Consider the following 18312-nt stretch of genomic DNA (forward strand, 5'->3'; position numbering starts at 1 on the left):
TGGATAAGAAACTTAGAATAAAATCTAAATTTATGCCAAGTATTAACAAAATAGCACCTTTACAGGTATTCTTAAATATGGTCATGACAGACTTTTTGAGAATTAGTGATGACAAGAAAACTATCAATCTGACGAAGGCAGAAAATGAAGCACTCCTAGAAATTAAAACATGGGAGGATGTGGTGATTAAGGCGTCAGATAAAGGGGGGAATGTAGTTATCTGGGACAAGGAGGAGTATATACAGGAGGCTAACAAACAACTTAGTGATAAGAAATGTTATAAATTGTTATTCTCAAACCCTACAATTCAATTCCTGACAAATTATAAGAGCTTAATAACAGAAGCCAAAATGAACGGCACTATCAGTCAAAAGGAATATTGCTTCTTAGATGTAAAGAATCCGAAAATTGCAACACTATATCTCTTACCTAAGGTTCACAAAAATAGAACAAAACCACCAGGCAGACCTATAGTCTCGAGTATAGGGAGTCTATGTGAACAAGCGAGTAGATTTCTTGACCTATATTTACGAGATATAGTGACTTCCCTCCCTTCCTATACCAGGGACACAATGGACATACTTGGGAAAATAAATGACATAACAGTTGACACAGAAACTCTATTAATAACCTGTGATGTCGAGTCACTCTATACATCTATCAAACACGACAAAGGCTGTGATGCAGTCAAATATTTCTTGGACATCCAAGCTAATGACAAAAAAGAACGTAATGATTTTATAATAAAATTATTACACTTTGTCCTCAAACACAATTACTTTGTATTCAACGACAGATTTTACTTACAGACACAGGGGACCGCTATGGGTTCTAGCTGTGCCCCCACATATGCGAACATCTATTTGGGGTGGTGGGAGCGTGAAATAGTTTTTGGAGAGGATATGTCACAGTACACACAGTACATAAGCATGTGGAGTCGCTATATAGATGATTTGTTTATCATCTGGACAGGCAGCATAAATAAATTCAAAGAATTCATATCAATTTTAAATACTAATGATCTAAATTTAAGATTGACCTATAATACAAGTGAGTCCGAAGTTGAATTCTTGGATGTCATGATCTATAAAGATGAGAGAAATATGCTGAAAACTGATCTATTTAGAAAAAAGACAGCAACAAATTCTTTGCTACAGTATGACAGCTGTCATACTACACAAACTAAAAGAGCAATACCTACTGGGGAATTCCTCAGAATCAGGAGGAATTGTACAGATGATGCTGTTTTCATGAAAAGAGCGAAAGAGCTCAAATTGCGTCTGAATGAGAGAGGTTACACAAGAAAAATTATAAGATTGGCATTCCAACGTGCCAAAAGAACAGACTCCTTACTCATACCTAAAAAGAAAAACACAAAACTTGATGATACTGTAAGATTTGTTACAACCTATAACTCAGAACATCAGCACATTCATGAGATACTTAATAAACATGTTAACATCTTGAAATCAGATCCAGTTTTGGCTAATTGTATAGGCCAAAGAATTAACACCAGCTGGCGCAGAGCACCAACAATAGGGAACAAACTGGTACAGAGTCATTTTATTAGGAAAAAACCAAGTACCAAAAGATTATGTGGAACTTATGCTTGTGGCTCATGTAGCTTCTGCGAATATATACATGATGAAAGAGAATTTTCTACACGTGCTGGAACCAAACGGATGCTTGGTTTCGCTAATTGTAGGACCAAAAATGTGGTCTACTGTTTACTGTGTGAATGTGGTTTGAGATATGTGGGTATTACGACCAGAGAACTACGCACCAGAATAGGTGAACATATCAATAGCATTAAAAATTGCATTACTGATATAGGTAAAAATAAAACACTTACTCCGGTAGCAAGACATTACCTAAAGAAACATGGTCCTAGACCACGACTAAAAGTCTCTGTATTACAGGTTATAAAACCAGGCATAAGAGGAGGAGATATAGAACAAATGCTGCTCCAATCTGAATGCCGCTGGATTTTTTGGCTTAATACCCTTACACCCAATGGGATTAACGAACAGGATGGATTTGCGGCATTCCTGTAAATGAACAATAGGTGACTTTTTATGTGCATATAGATCAATAATCCATGACAGAAGGAACAGTAACACTATTGTAATAACCCATATAGGGATAAACTACCATACTGGCACGAATGATAGTCCTATACTTGTAGCAGATGACGTTTGGGAAATTACAGTACACTATAGTGATAATATTGGCTGAAACATTGCAAACAATGTCCCCCCTTTTTTGGTTTGCTATTTGAAATGTGATACGCATTACGTGAAATTATTCATAAATCTTACATACAGATTTTTGATATCAAGCTATTTTATGCACTTAATCTACTAGGGACACACAATAAGATTTCGTTTCAATAGAGTCAATACAGTATACTTATTCGTGTTAACATTACTCTTTGCTCTCACAGATATGAAGAGTGTGTCTGATTTAAGTCAATTTGTGAATGAGTTTTGACATCATTCTCTCATGATCGTTTTTTGAAAAGCGCAATTAAAATGTAAACTTTCTATCAATATACATGGAGAGGCATAAGAAACAATACTCTTTGCTTTTATAAATAAGAATAGTATGTTCAATTTAAGTCAATTGGTGGATTAGTGTTGACATTATTCTTTTATTATCGTTTGTTGAAAAACGCAAATAAATTTGGTTAATCCACTAATGGGCAGGATCTGCACTATAGTGATAATATTGGCTGAAATATTGCAAACAATGTCCCCCCCTTTTTTGATTCGCTATTCGAAATGTGATACGCATTACGTGATATTATTCATAAATCTTACATATAGATTTTTAATATCAAGCTATTTTATGCACTTAATCTACTAGGGACACACAAGAAGACTCTGTCTCAATAGAGTCAATATACTTATTCGTGTTAACATTACTCTTTGCTCTGACAGATAAGAAGAGTGTGTCTTATTTAAGTCAATTTGTGAATGATTTTTGACATCATTCTCTCATGATCGTTTTTTGAAAAACGCAATTAAAACTTAAATAAATTTAAATTTTCTATCAATATACATGGAGAGGTTTTATTTATTTATTTTTCTACATCAATAGAGTATTCACCTTCGTGTGATATAGGAAGGATGTTGACATCATTCTCTTATGATCGTTTTTTGAAAAACGCAATCAAATTTTCTATCAACATACATGGAGAGGATTTATGCATCAATTGAGGATTTTCCTATGTGTGACATAGGAAGGATGAATCTCATTATATGTGTGTTGAAAGGTGTGAATGAAAATCTATCACAAAATTGTTTCAACATGTTACTATCCTGACACCTGCTTGATACGATCATGTGATGAATCTTTAACCAATTACATTAAGCCTCTTGTGATAGGCTGCATCTAGAGGTGTGTGCTTAGAACCAATTTCTATCGGTCAATGACGATACAAATACCGGGTTGGGGCCCTGACTCTGGTTAGCCTCTGAGAAAGCCATGCTAGCGGCGAAATTTACTTCAGGCCTTGTCTGTGTGCATGAGACTTGCTAATTTGTGTTTACCTGGGACTTTTCTAAGCTTATATTGATGTGGCAATTGCCTTCCTTAATCAGTCATTTATAAACCGTTTCCTCTCCTGCTCTAGGTACCAGTATTGCTCAGATTAGGTAATGTTGTTGGGGTCAATCCCCTTTTTAGATTAGCTTTAGAGCAATCCGTGTATTCTCTGAGCCCTGAGGGTTACGGTGTATTTGAACTATTACCCAGGGAAGTAATTCTGTTTTTGAAGTCTCACACACACAGTCCTGATCTGTTTCTTAATCTAAGTTTTAAATGTATGTCTCACATATTTATGTTATACATTTGGTACTATTTACCAACCTTTTTTATTTTATTCTATCATCAGTAAAAGTTACGTTTTAATAACCAGTTCTGGACACAATCCGGTTTTCAATGCATACTGTTACTATATAGTGTTTTGTGAGTGCTGGGTACTGTCAAACTTCTCTCTCTTTTTTGTACCTATATATCTATCAGACAGTCAGCACCCCCCTTCTCCTACACTTCACCAGTGATACTAACTGGTATATAATGAATACTGAATAGATTATATATCTACTATTATTTCAGCAATACTATATTATGAAGGGGTTGATATTTGCTTAAACTAACACCGTTGCCACTATTTCCAATTATATTTGAATCCTCTCCTTGGCCTTCAGTGACGCAATGCATGGAAGTGGTAGGTCTTATGGTTGCAACTTCAGACGCTATTTCATTTGCTCGCTTTCTCTGAGAACTCTCAAGTTATGTGTGTTCAGACAGTAGATGAGGAACGTTCAGATCTGTCTATGGTAATATCTCTGGACCACAGACAAGATAGTTTGCAACTGGTGACAGTCACGGAACCCTGTTCTTCAAGGAATGTGTTTTCTACGTCCTCCCTGAGTGATTAATTCCCCTGATGCAAACTTATCAGGGTGAGGTACTGTGTGGGGTTCTCTGAGGATTCAGGGAATCTGGCGCCCAGAGGAAGAGACTCTCCCCATAAACTCTCTGGTGTTGAGGGCCATCTTCAATGCTCTGTTTTGGCCTCAGCTTCATTCCGCCCATAATTTTAATTTCCAATCAAACAACGATCTGTGGCTTCTGTCAGCCATCAGTGCAGAATACAAAGCTCTCTGGCGATGCAGGAGGTGTCCCGCATTCTTCAATGGGCAGAGACATACCTTTGTCACATATTTGCCAGCCACATTCTAGTGGTGGAGAACTGGAAAGCGGAATTTCTGAGCAGTCATACTCTCTACTCAGGGGTTTGTTACCTAATCTAGGAGGTATTCTACTAAGTCATCCCACATGTGTGGGTGTCCAGTGAAAGACCTATGGCTTCCTGTCTCTATACTAAATTATAGCGATACGGGTCAAGATCGAGAGACCCTCAGATGGTGCTGTTTTGATCCCTGATGGTCACCTGTCTCTTCCATCTAGTGTATCTTTTTCCTCTGGATTATGCCGCTCGGATTGATCAGGAGAGGTTTTCATTGATTCTTCTGTCTGCTGCGTGGCCACACAGGTCTTGGTATGCAGACCTAATAAGAATGTCATCTGTTCCTCTGTAGCAGTTGTCTCTGAGACCAGACCTTCAAGAACAGGGTCCATTCTTTTAGCAGAACCTATATATTCTGAAGATGAGCGCAGTTCGATTGTATGGCTAAATATTGTCTCAGAGAGGACCCGCTAAGACAGTGATACAGTTTCTTTTTCAGGCACTCAAGCCTATATTTAGACATATTTATCGGATTTACCTCTATGTGTGTGCATAGTGTGGATTTTCCTGGTATAGAGTGTGGATTCCCCATATCTTGCAGTACTTTCAGGATAGTCTGGAGAGAGACCTGCAGGCCAGTTTCCTTAAGGGTCAGTTTCCTACCTTTTCAGTTCTGTTTAGCAATAGTTGGCTTGCTTGCCAGATGTTTAGGAGTTTGTTCAGGCTATTTCTAGCATTAGACCTGTTTTCTGTTTCTCCTTATTCTTAAAGTTCTTCAACAGGCTTGTTTGGACCTCTGCATTCTGTTGATGTTAATTTGCTTTCTTGGTGATTTTCTTGTTAGCTGCTCTTCTGTTCGCAGAGTGTTAGAATTATCTGATCTCTAATGTGATCTGCTGTTTTGGTGTTCAATTCTCATAAGGTGGTTCGGTGGACAGATCTGGGATTTTTAGCTAAGGTAGTTACTACATCTACCAGAACTTTGTGGTTCTGTCTTTTGTTCCACTCTGTCTCCCTCCAAGAGATATTGTTGCAAAATTGGATGCGATCAGTGTGTTAGAGCTTTACTTTCACGGTACTAAGGATTTTTTGCAGTCTTTTCCCTTGTTTGTTCTTTTTTCTGGTAAGAGCAAGGGACAGAAGGCATCAGATGTTACTCTTTCTTTCTGGATATGAAGCCTGAAACGCATAGCTTACACAGAAATGGGCCATCAGTCTCCATTCTGAATTTTAGCACATTCTACTGTGCGGTATCTACTTCTTGGGCCTTCAAGAATGAGGCTTTAATGGAACAGATTTGCAAGGCTACTATAGGGTCTTCTGTACTTTCTTTCTCAAGGTTCTACAAATTTTGCCTCTGAGGAGGCATCATTTTGGGAGGAGTCTAGTAATTAGGACTGCCTTCCCTACCTTCCATTCTTAAAATTTGTGTACTTATCAGCTTGGGTATTAATTTCCCACAGGTTATAAATGTTTTCATGCACCCTCACTGCCAGTTGAAGTAAAATATAATTCATGCTTACCTGATAAATTAATTTCATTCTTGGCAGTGAGGGTCCACAAACCCACCCTAATCGTGTAGCTGCGGCAGTTTTGGCACCTCTAACCCCTTTTATCGTTATACTTTTCCTTATCCTTGGCTTGAACTACTGAGAAGTGTAGGGGAAGTGGGAGGAATATTTCAATGTTCTGTTTGTGGTGTATTTGCCTCCTCCTGGTGGCCAGGTGAAGTATTTCCAATAGGTTATGAATGTTTTCATGGACCCTTACTGCCAAGAAGGAAATTCAGGTAAGCATGAATTATATTTTTGTTCTGCAAAAAATCTGTGTCACTTTTAATTTTGTTCATTTGTTATTTTTTTAAAGATTTTTATGCTATTTAACAATACAATTTTTAGTGCTAATTTTTATTTCAAAATTTTCATAACATTTTAAAATTACATTTTTTTGTGAGCTCTATTTTAATGTATGCATCACAACATTTTAAAATTACATTTTTTGTGAGCTCTATTTTAATGTATGCATCACCTTCACATACATAAATGCAGAGAACACAGCTTTGTGAGACACACTGTTCTCAATGTAAATAGTTTATTTAGGGCCAGGAGCTTCATAGTACTTGTAAGATTTCTTTTTAAAGTTTTAAAAACTCAGAGACCTTTAGGTAATCATGCCCCAAGTAGTGAGATTTGACTTTATAATCTTCGACCCTAATAACAAAGCACTCTTATGTTCTAAACTATCTTGACTCATGATAAATTGTTTTGCAATTTCATATATACATCACTAAGATAATTAGAGTTTTAGTCCATTGTATACACAGATAAAAGATATTCACAAGAAACCCTCTGTGCAAATGATCTTCACTGCACATTTTTTTATCTATAAAACATGAACAGTATAAGCTGTAAATGTAAGAAGGGAAATTTTTCATTTGGGATTGGATACATAATTATAAAAACTAAACTCGATCAATTAATTAACCCCTTTTTCTATTTGGACATAGGTACTACATCACACAGTACTTTGCCCAGCATACTGTATTGATGAACACAGAGGCACATGCTGCAGTCCACACTGTCAGCTTAGACAGTGGAGACTGCTTCTTGGGACAGAAGGCTTCTGCCTTCATATAGTAATGGAGCGCATTCTCCCTTACTATATGCAGCCAGATTGCCAATCGTTACAGAGAGTCACACCGTCTGTATCACTTGTTCTTATGATGATCATTGGCGCTGATTGGTAGCAGTGGGGAGGAAGGAGGGAGGCGAGTGGATCAGCCCTGTGAGCAGGGGTTAGGGAATGGCGGTGTTTCCTACACTATGGAACAAAATATTAAAAGCAGGGGAGAGGAAGGGATGAGATCCGACAGCTATGGAAAAGGTGGGCTGGAGAGCGACCCTACACTGCAGAACAAAACCTGATAATGGAGGGGGTGGAGAGTGAGAAGGTCTACAACACTACAGAATTTTTTTTTATATAAAATAAAATATATATATATATATATATATATATATATATATATATATATATATATATATATATATATATATATATACAATTTGTTACAGGCAGACTAGCTTCCAGTAACAAAAATGGCAGAGTAGTGTGATGGGGAGGGTTAGAGAGCTGTTTGGTGGGGGATCAGGAAGGTAGGTCAATGAGGAGGCTTCCATACACTACAGAATTTAAAAAAAAATGTAATATCCCTAAACTGCACACTGGCAGACTGTCTGCCAGAACCTAAGATGGTGATGATCAGTGGGGGGGGGCAATAGAGGGAAGAGAGCTATTTGAGTGGAATCAGGTAGGGATCAGGGGGTGGGAGGTGTCAGATGGGAGGGTAATCTCTACACTACAATTACAATTAACCTTACAAGCTACTTGGTTAACCCCTTCATGCCTGCTGTTTCTGAACAAAGGGGACCCCAAAGAAGCTTTTACAACGATTGTCTTATGAATGCAGTATTTGTGTGTAAATGTTAAAAAAAAAATTCTGGAATTTGTCTGAAATTTCCGATAGGAAAAAGGTTAATACAACTCATAATGTCTTGCATGTAGCAAAATGGTACTCTATCCCCTGGGCCATCTTCCCATTTGTTTAGCAGTTTTCCATTTCATAATTGCTAGAGAAGTATACTTAGTCCATCATAGATGAAGGGGATATGTGCTATTTATGTAAAGTAACCTAAGCAGAGATGTGTTTTTACTTTTAAATGCCTTAATTCTCTGTTAAGTTCCAAATTTCAATATGTGAAGTTATCTGTATTATTATTATTATATATTATGCCCATCATGGAATCCTTCAAAATATTTTCTAATATGCACAATATGAATACATTAAACATTCATTTCATAGACAATTTTCAGAATTAAGGAATCCTTATTTTTTTATAGATTTTTTTATAGTCTATAAACCTGTTGAAGGTGAATTGCTTCAAAACTAAAGAATTCAATGTATAAAAGTAGTAATTTTGAGACACAATTTCTGTATCTCAAAAATCTTCAATTTTCTTTTCTTCCCATAGCTTTATCCATTGAAACACAGAAAATTAGAAGTCAACAGTGAATTAACAACGTAGCAAGTCTTTGGGTTTATTGGTACAGTCTAATGTTTCCTAAAATTCAGCATCCTCTAGAAACCTTTTGGCAATACTAGGAATAACTTGGTAATCAGGAGCCTGTTTTAAACCACGGCAAGCTATACAATAATGATAAGCCCATCCAATCTCTCTCCTCACTTTGTAATGAGACCTCCAATTAAAGTATTTCCTGTATCTTTCATCATCTTTGTCCAACTCTAAAAGGAAATCAGCCAGTTCCTTTGGGCTGGAGAAGTCATCAACATGAATAAATGCATCACCGGGGATAAAACGTTCATAATTCTTACGAGATGTCCCTAGCACAACAGGAACAGCCCATGAATCAAATGCATTTACCCACATTTTCTCGGTGATGTAGTCCCTGTAAATTCAGTTCTCAAAAGACAAGTAAAATTTGTATTGTGAGATGGTTTTATAGAAATCTGCCCCATTTAGTTTTTTGTGTCGATTCCCATAAACATCTATTGAAATGTGCTTTTTCAACTCGTCATAATACTCAGCACGATGGATACCTGGGCTCCAGTTACTTACACCCAAGATACCAACTTGGACTTTGGAAGAATTGTGAAATTTTTAGGTTTTTTTAAAGCTTCAATACGACCGTAGGGCCTGTAAATATCAGAATCTTGACGGAAAGTCATTGTCATATTAAACAGGTTGTCTAGATAATTCAAATTTTTAATGATCAACGGAGGTTCCATGTTGAACCACACCCAACGTTGAAAGTGTGGTCTTTGTTTTTGAGGCAAAGATTTACGATTATACATTATATCCACATGATGTATAACCAGGGCATCAGCAGTATCATACAGACCCCGATCTGTTGTCAATTTGCATCCAGGAATATTGTAAAGTCTTTGACATGCATCTAATGGAAAGTGTGTTTTAAAAGGCCAGACCCATACCAAGATGAGCAGTTCTTTCTCATCCTTCTGCATAGGAATGGAAAGGTTAGTGATCTTTTCTGTCAGTGTTTCTTGGATAGGATTTGTTGGCTTGCAGTTTAAGACCCTTGGGATGATGTCTGTCCTCTTCCAGGTAAAACAAAATATAAATACAAGGAGCATCACTGAAAGAATGACAACCAGGTAGTGTCTTCGGGACATTTTCAAAGATTCATTAAACCTGCATAGAAATGATGATAAATAAATTTAAAAAAGTATTGAACAATGTAATGTGCTATCATGGCTTGTAAGCACAGAATAATTTAACAATGACTTATGTTTCAATTAATTTATGCTCATTAATATTACCAATATCACTATCACTTTTACCAGCCTGCAAACATTTCTATACTTAATAATAATCTCTAACAGATCTTTTAACTAGAGGGCGCCACATATACAATATATATATATATATATATATATATATATATATATATTACTACAATGCCATGTGAAATCCCATCAATCTTCTCCTTCTGAGCTATAATTGATCCAGGGGCAGCAAAGCATGACCTCAGCACTGCTGATGGTGATTGGCTATTATTCTTTTTTCAAACTGCAGCTGGGCAATAGTTTATGGATAACTATTGTGAGATGAAGACATGTTGAGGTAAAATTATCTTTCTTTTTCACATGTTTTATACAGTTATGCTGCATCACTTTCAAGTGATTTTACATATGGGTATTATTTCCCTTTGATTACAATTACACCTGTTAAACTTAGAAAACAGGTTTGAAAAATGGTTTCTGTTAATGTGTGTAATTGTCTAGCTGGATAAATGTGTCTTAGCAATCTTGCAGGTGCCAATGAAAGTAGCTAACTATGGGCATCCTAGAGAGAAGCAGCCTCTTTTTGCTCAACATGTGCCTTTCACAGAGACTTAACAGTGCAGTCCAGCCCTGAAATACCAGGCAATCCCTCTCTGAACGAGAGAAACAGCAAAACCCAGACGTACGTTTTGGCCTATTGTGGGTCTTGCCAGTGAGGTGCAGCCATATCCCTCTAAGCACACTGAGCAATAGGTCCACGTCTGGCTTCCCGCATCACCCTTAGGGAGACTTTCCTCAGGGTCATAATTTGCATAAATAAAAACAGAGAAGCGCTCAACCTGGGAATGAACAACAGCATAATAGCTTGCTCAATCGCTAGTTACCACCCAAGAAGCAGCCTCTTTTTGCTCAACATGTGCCTTTCACAGAGACAAACTTTCCTGTAGCATATCAGTCTGATCCTGACTTAACAGTGCAGTCCAGCCCCGAAATACCAGGCAATCCCTCTCTGAAACAGGTGCAGCCAATTCCCTATAGGCAAACGGAGCAACGGGTCCACGTCTGGCTTACTGCATCACCCTTAGGTAACATGCCATAGAACAAGCTATTATGCTATTGTTCGTTCCCAGGTTGAGCACTTCTCTCTTTTTATTTATGCTAATCATACCTCTATTGGAGGAAATATCTATACAATAATTGCGTTTGTAAAGCGTCCATCGCCAGTTGCGCATGCATCCTCAAAGGAATGTTGGCTGTGCAAAGCGGACAAAAAGAATCGATTCCGAAAATGGCAGGGTGGTGAAAGAATCCACCACAGGCGGATTCTTTCACCACCCTGCCATTTTCGGAATCCACCTGAATACAGCGTAGGCAAACAAAGCATTAAGAAAAAAACACGCAACTGCCCGCACAAAATATTAACGAAAAAACACATAACCGCCTGCACGAAGCAAAAAAGAAAAACATAACCGCCCGCACAAAATAACAAAAAACCTAACCGCCCGCATGAAGTATAACAAAAGAAAGTAACCGCCCACATGAAGTATTAACAAATACTTAAACCGCCAACCCCCACAAAATAATAAAGTAATTAACCCCTAATCCTCAAATTAAACGCAAATAACATAAAAAAAATATTAACCTCTAAACCACCTACCCCCCACATTGCAATAAACCGAATTAACCTATTAACCCCTAAACTTCCAAACCCCCCGCATCACAACAAACCTAATTAACCTATTAACTTCTAAATTGCTAACCACCTACAATGCAAATAACTAATTTACACCTAGATTAGGAGCTTTGCATTGTGGCTTTTAACGCTGAAAAAAATGGCAATTTCAGTGTAAAAACAGGAACGCACTATTGGGAGTCGTGTCGGTATAGCTATACCGCAAGCATTTTAGCCTGTAATGCAACATCAGTTTTTGTGTGGGATTTCCATAGCGCCGGTATTACAGGTTGTGCAGTCCGGCTAAAATGCTTGCGTTACAGCCTATACCGACACAATCCATACCGCAATCTAAGAGCAGTAGTACTGTTACAAAGTACACTAACACCCAGCCTCTGACGAAGTAGGAAGACGTTCTACGAAACGCGTTAGGCCCCGCCCACCGTCTTCACACCACGTCGCACACATCAGCTGTAGAGGAGCCGGCTTTCTACCTGACAGTTTGGAGCAGTATTGGTTTGGCGTGCTTTATCATTTTTAAATACTTTTATATAACTTTTAACGAATATGGGAAACCAGTGAACTCTGTGACTCTTGGCACCTCATGTGAATCATATCACTTGGGAGAGAGAAAGACTGGTGGTGATTTACAACTGACCCCATTGCTTTGGTTTTACTGTGTCTGTACATACCTCATATGTTTGAGGTTATCGAGTGTGAGTGTGTTATCGCTATCAATAAAATATCTGCTGTGTTTATACAACTGCACTTAGAGGGGTTTGCGCCTCTTTTCTGCTGTTTTTGTGATTTAGTTTGATCCAGCCTCCAGTGCTGTGTTATGTGAGAAGGCTGCAACCCCTTGACTGATGTATTGATTCACAGGATCGTTTTGACCTACAATATATCCTTTTCATTGCTGTTATTTACACTAAGTATAGTATATGTTTACATGCTGTCACAAACATTACTGCTGTATATATAACCTGTATATATAGGGCGCTCCTATACACACATTATCTTGTGTGTTTGTTTTTTCATTAACACCCATAAACTACCTATTAACCGATAAACCGAGGCCCTCCTGCATCTCAAACACTATTTAAAACGTATTAACCCCTAATCTTCCGCCCACCCACATCGCAGCTATTAAATAAACCTAATCTGCTGTCCACCCAAAGTGCCAACACTAATAAAAATGAAACTCTATTCCGTCACTTCCCGACATTGCCGCCACTATAATAAAGTTATTAACCCCATTCTGCCGCTCCCCGACATCGCCGCCACTAAGTAAAGTTATTAACCCTTAAACCTCCGGCCTCCCACATCTCTGCCACTAAATAAACCTACTAACGCCTAAACTGCCGGCCCCCCACATCGCAAAACACTAAATTAAACTATTAACCCCTAAACCTAACACCCCCTAACTTTAAATTAAAATTACAATATAACTCTATTTAAATAAATAAAAACTTACCTGTGAAATAAAATAACACTAAACTATGAATTAACCAAACCTTACTATTCTAATAAAATAAAATAAACTACCAATTAAAATATCTAAATTACAAATTTAAAAAAACCTAAGACTACAAAAAAAATAAAAAAATCTAAATTACAACTAAAAAAAACAAATCCTACGAAAAATATAAAAAATCTAAGTTTACCAAAAATAATAAACACTAAAATCACGAAAAATAAAAAACACTAAGATTACAAAAAAATAAACAAAATTATCAAAAATAAAAACAATTACACCTAATCTAATAGCCCCCCCAAAATAAAAACACCCCCTAACCTACAATAAACTACCAATAGCCCTTAAAAGGGCTTTTTGTAGGGCATTGCCCTAAAGAAATCAGCTCTTTTACCTGTAAAAAATACAAAGTCCCCCCAACAGTAAAACTGATTTCTGTCATGCCACGCCGCATTGCATCGCTCTGGCTGTTGCCAGGGATGTGGCTGTTCCTCTGAGCGTGTGACAATGACGTCATCGTCGCACGTCTCTCTTCCTGATGCTGGTCTTGGAGCTGTGGCGCGAATCCTGCACCTATGTAAGTGTCTCATTTTCCTGTTACCCCTGCCCAAGTATATTTGTTACCTTGTGTGCTCCTGGGTGTGTTAGATTATTGTTCTCCGGATTGCCTTATTGTTTATGATCTCTGCCTACCTGACTACTCTGCAGCTTAACCCCTCAAGTACTGATTGCCACTCTGTGTATGAACTCTGCCTGCCTGACTACTCTGCAGCTTAACCCCTCCAGTACTGATTACCTCTCTGTGTATAAACTCTGCCTTACTACGCTGCAGCTTAACCCGTCAAGTACTGATTGCCTCACAGTGTATGAACTGTGCCTGCCTTACTACCCTGCTTGCTTTATCACTAAAATATCGGATTGCCTTACTGTTAAAAACCCTGCCTGTCTGACTATTCTGCTAGCTTAACCCCTCAAGTACTGGATCTATTCTGTTTATGGTCACTGCCTGCCTGACCATTCTGCTTGTTTAGCCCTTGGACTGCTGTTTTCTCTACCTATTGCAGTCAAAGACTATCCTGTTGGTCATCAGTCCTTCAAGTGGTTTTCCCTTTAACCACCTAGCCGCTGATTCCCTGCCTTTTGCCGCTAAGGACTACCCTGCCTATTGTAAGTACTGCTTACCTCTTTGGCAAACTTTAACTTTCTCTGCTCTGGGATATTCCCTATCATTCCAGCTCGATGCTGGGATTAGAAGACTACTGGCTGAGTTAGGTCTGATAGAGGAATTTCCCACGAGCATTACATTATATTTGGGCCATGGAGCCAAATGAGGTAGCAAGAGCAGTTTATCTTCAAGGACAGATGCTGGGAACCCATACCACACAGTTGCAGAGTGTGGATTCCAAACTAGAGGCTATAACCGCTCAACTCTCTTCACTCGTCGCAGCCGGGAATACTGCTCCTGTTGTTGTGCCGCCAGTCTCTGTTCCTAGTACAGCGGCTTCTTCCCCTACTTCTGGAAGTACACCCCGGAAAAGGGTTTCTATTCTGCTCCTGTACTCCGCCATCCTGATCCTAACCTACAGTTCACTTTAGAGGTGGACGCCTCCGAGATAGGAGCTGGAGCAGTTTTAACCCAAAGGGATCCTTTAACCTCCAAGTTTCAACCTGTAGCCTTTTCTCTAAACGCTTTACTCCTGCTGAGAGGAATTACGATGTAGGTAATCGTGAACTCTTAGCCATTAAGATGGCCTTGACCGAATGGCGTCATTGGTTGGAGGGCACTGCCAATCCCATCCAGATTCTCACCGACCACAAGAATATGACTTACCTAGAGACTGCTCATCGACTCAATCCTCGACAGGCCAGGTGGGCCTTGTTCTTTTCTTGTTTTAACTTTGTGGTCTCTTATCTTCATGGTACCAAAAACAAGAAGGCTGATGCCCTTGCCCATCAGTTTTCTCACTCTAGTAATTCCTCTTAAGCTCCTATTGAACATATCATACCTCCCTCTTGTGTGGTTGCTCAACTGAATGCCACCCTTCTTCAAGGACTGCAACGTGCCCAGTCTAGAAAACCTCCTGAAGCTCCCATGACTTCTGATATCCTTTTTGTGCCTCTGAATTTACGTACTCCTGTGCTATCCTGGGCTCATGACAGTAAACTCTCAGGACATCCTGGCTTGACAAGGACTTTCAAGCATCTTTCCCAACATGTATGGTGGCCTACCATGAAGTCTGACACTCATGATTATGTGAGAGCCTGCACGACTTGTGCTGCCAACAAAATTCCCTGATCCTTGCCTCCTGGTGTGATACACCTTTAAGGTATATCCCCTCCCATCTCTCATCTCTCCCTATTTAAGAGAGTCATTTCCCATGAATACTTGCCTGTAAATTGAAGTTACTTGACTTTGATCATTTTGAGTCACTTACTTTCTTGAACCAGGTCATATCTTTGCTCTTAATAGGAATTATCATAATATCCTATTTATTTACTTAAGTTTCTCTTAGAATTTAGCCTATGTTTACTACCTGATTACCTTCAAGGGAATACATTGTTACCTCTGCAACGGATCACTACAACATCCTGCAACCAACTCCGGATCTACTTTCCTCAGAGTTCCGGTAACTAGTCACACTCACACCGGACACCTCTCAAACCGCTCCGGTCTAAATCATATTACTTCCACAGAAGTTAAGGTAATATATGCTCAAATCTTTATTATCGCAATCTACAGATTGAGGAGACATACAGACTTAAGGTACTTTAAGCAGTATTTCTTTGCACTGACTTGCATCTACTCTGATACTCTGTGAAATCGGTTTTTGCAAACTGCCTTGTTTTTTATGCGTTACATCTGCTTATACTCATCAGCCTAAAGGAATGTTTATGCAGAAACAACTTACATATATTATAATACCTATCTGAATGGATGTAGCTTGTATATATTTTAGTTTGAGAGTGTGTGAGTGTGTGAAGAAACTCCCTAACACTAAGCTGGAATATCTGCTAATTATCTGCCTGTGATCAGGAGCTGCACATAGCTTGTAATCTGATACTTGTGAACAAACTTATTCCTATACTGACCTATTTGAATCTTACTTACCTCCCTTTTATAAGCAACTCTAAACCATATATCCTGTGTAATACTCTGTTTGGGAATATCTATTTATCTCAATGAGTAATTCACTCATTTACACTATCAAATGACTCATTGTATATTTCCCAAGTAACACATCCATTGTTCCTTGGCAAGTACTAATTAGGAGCAAAAAAACATTTAAAGGAGTCTCAAGGTTTTGCACTGTGACTTTAAACAGGTGCATTACACCTGGCTTGCTCCAACCATTGTCCTTTCCCAAACAACCATGGACACACATAACAATGGAATTCATTGTGGACCTCCCACCTTCTGACCATCATACAGTTTTTTGGGTTGTGGTGGATCGGTTTTCCATACTGGCTCATTTTGTACCCATAAAGAAACTGCCTTCTGCCCAAGAATTATCGTCTCTTTTTCTCTTGCATGTGTTACGACTTCATGGCATAGCTGTGAATATTGTTTCCGACAGAGATTCACAATTCATATCTACCTTTTGGAGAGCCTTTTGTAAGTTGATTGGAACCACAGTTTCCTTGTCTTCTGTCTACCACCCTCAGACCAATGGACTAACAGAGTAAACCAGGATCTCGAGGCCTACCTTACTACCTTAGAGCCTTTGTCAATTCTCTCCATACGAACTGGTCATTGTTACCCCTAGCTGAGTTGGCAAATACCACCAAGTGAGGTGTTAATATATCTCTAAAAGCCTTATAGTATTCCCCTGGGAATCCATCTGGGCCTGGGGCTTTGCTTGGTTTAAGATCTTTGATGGCTGCTCGTACCTCTTCATGTGTAATTTTATTATTAAGGGTTTCCCTATCTTCATCAGAGATTGGTTTCAGGTTTGCTTTATGTAGAAAAGAGTCAAATATTTTGTCCGTCAGAGGACAGTGTTGCACTTTAGTCCCATCATACAATTTGCTATAAAATTGAGCAAATGTGTCTACAATTTCCTGTGGATGGGATGTCATATGGCCCTTTGAGTTCTGTATGCTTGGTATAGATAATGCTTGATAACTGTCTCTAATTTTTTTCGCTAGGTATTTATCTGGCTTATTCAAAAAGATAAAGTAGTTTGTTTTCAGTCTGTGTGCCGCTTTTATGTATTGCTCATTTAGTATGGATTGCAACCTGTGTTTTGTGCTTGTCAGTTGTGTCAGCGTAATGTGTGATTTAGTTATTCTATGTGCCCTCTCTAGTGAGGTAATCTCCGAGTATAGCTGCTTCAGAAGAAGGTCATTCTGTTTCCTAGCTGTTGTCTTTTCTTTGATCAATACTCCCCTGATCACTGCCTTATGCGACGCCCATGGTATTATAGGGTTGTTTGTGGAGTCTATATTGATCTGCCAGTATTCCTCTAGATCTTTGAGTATTTTATCTTTAATGAGCAGATTTTTAATACAGGATGGGTCATATGTCCAAGATTTTGTTCTCTTGGGGGTCTAACAAGTTACCTAGGTTGAGTTTAGTGATTGAGTGGTCTGACCAAACACAGGGGAGAATATCTATATGTTGTATTATTGGTTGCAAGATCTGACTTGTATATATATAGTCTATCTTCGTGTAACTGTTGTGTGCTGAAGAATAAAATGTAGTGTCCCTAGCATTTCCATGCAGTACCTGCCAGGTATCCTGCAGCGCATGCTGCTCAAGCATCTCCGATATGTTCTTAGCTACCCCTCTCTGTCTTTGTTTCTTTTTAGATTGCAGAGTGGCTGTGTATTTTGTCAATGATTGTATGTCTACATTGAAGTCTCCTGCTAGAACTATGCGCATCCTGGACCAGCCAGTCAGCAGGTTGGATATATTTTGAAAGAATTTGCCTTGTTGCTCATTAGGAGCATACATATTACAAAAGAGTATGTCTATCCCTCCTATCTTACCAGACACCAGGAGGTATCTGCCATCCCTATCTGCTATGGTTTATTTGTGCGTAAAGGGAATGGAGGAGTGAATAAGGATGGAAACTCCCCTCTTTTTAGAA

General features: G+C 38.6%; 1 pseudogene; it reads right to left on the reverse strand.

The window, feature by feature from the left end:
• Nucleotides 1–8874: 8874 nt before the first annotated feature.
• On the reverse strand, nt 8875–17299 carry LOC128636498 (3-galactosyl-N-acetylglucosaminide 4-alpha-L-fucosyltransferase FUT3-like; annotated as a pseudogene).
• Nucleotides 17300–18312: the final 1013 nt, after the last annotated feature.

The sequence above is a fragment of the Bombina bombina genome, chromosome 7, assembly GCF_027579735.1.
Source record: "Bombina bombina isolate aBomBom1 chromosome 7, aBomBom1.pri, whole genome shotgun sequence".
NCBI classification, from domain to species: Eukaryota; Metazoa; Chordata; class Amphibia; order Anura; family Bombinatoridae; genus Bombina; species Bombina bombina.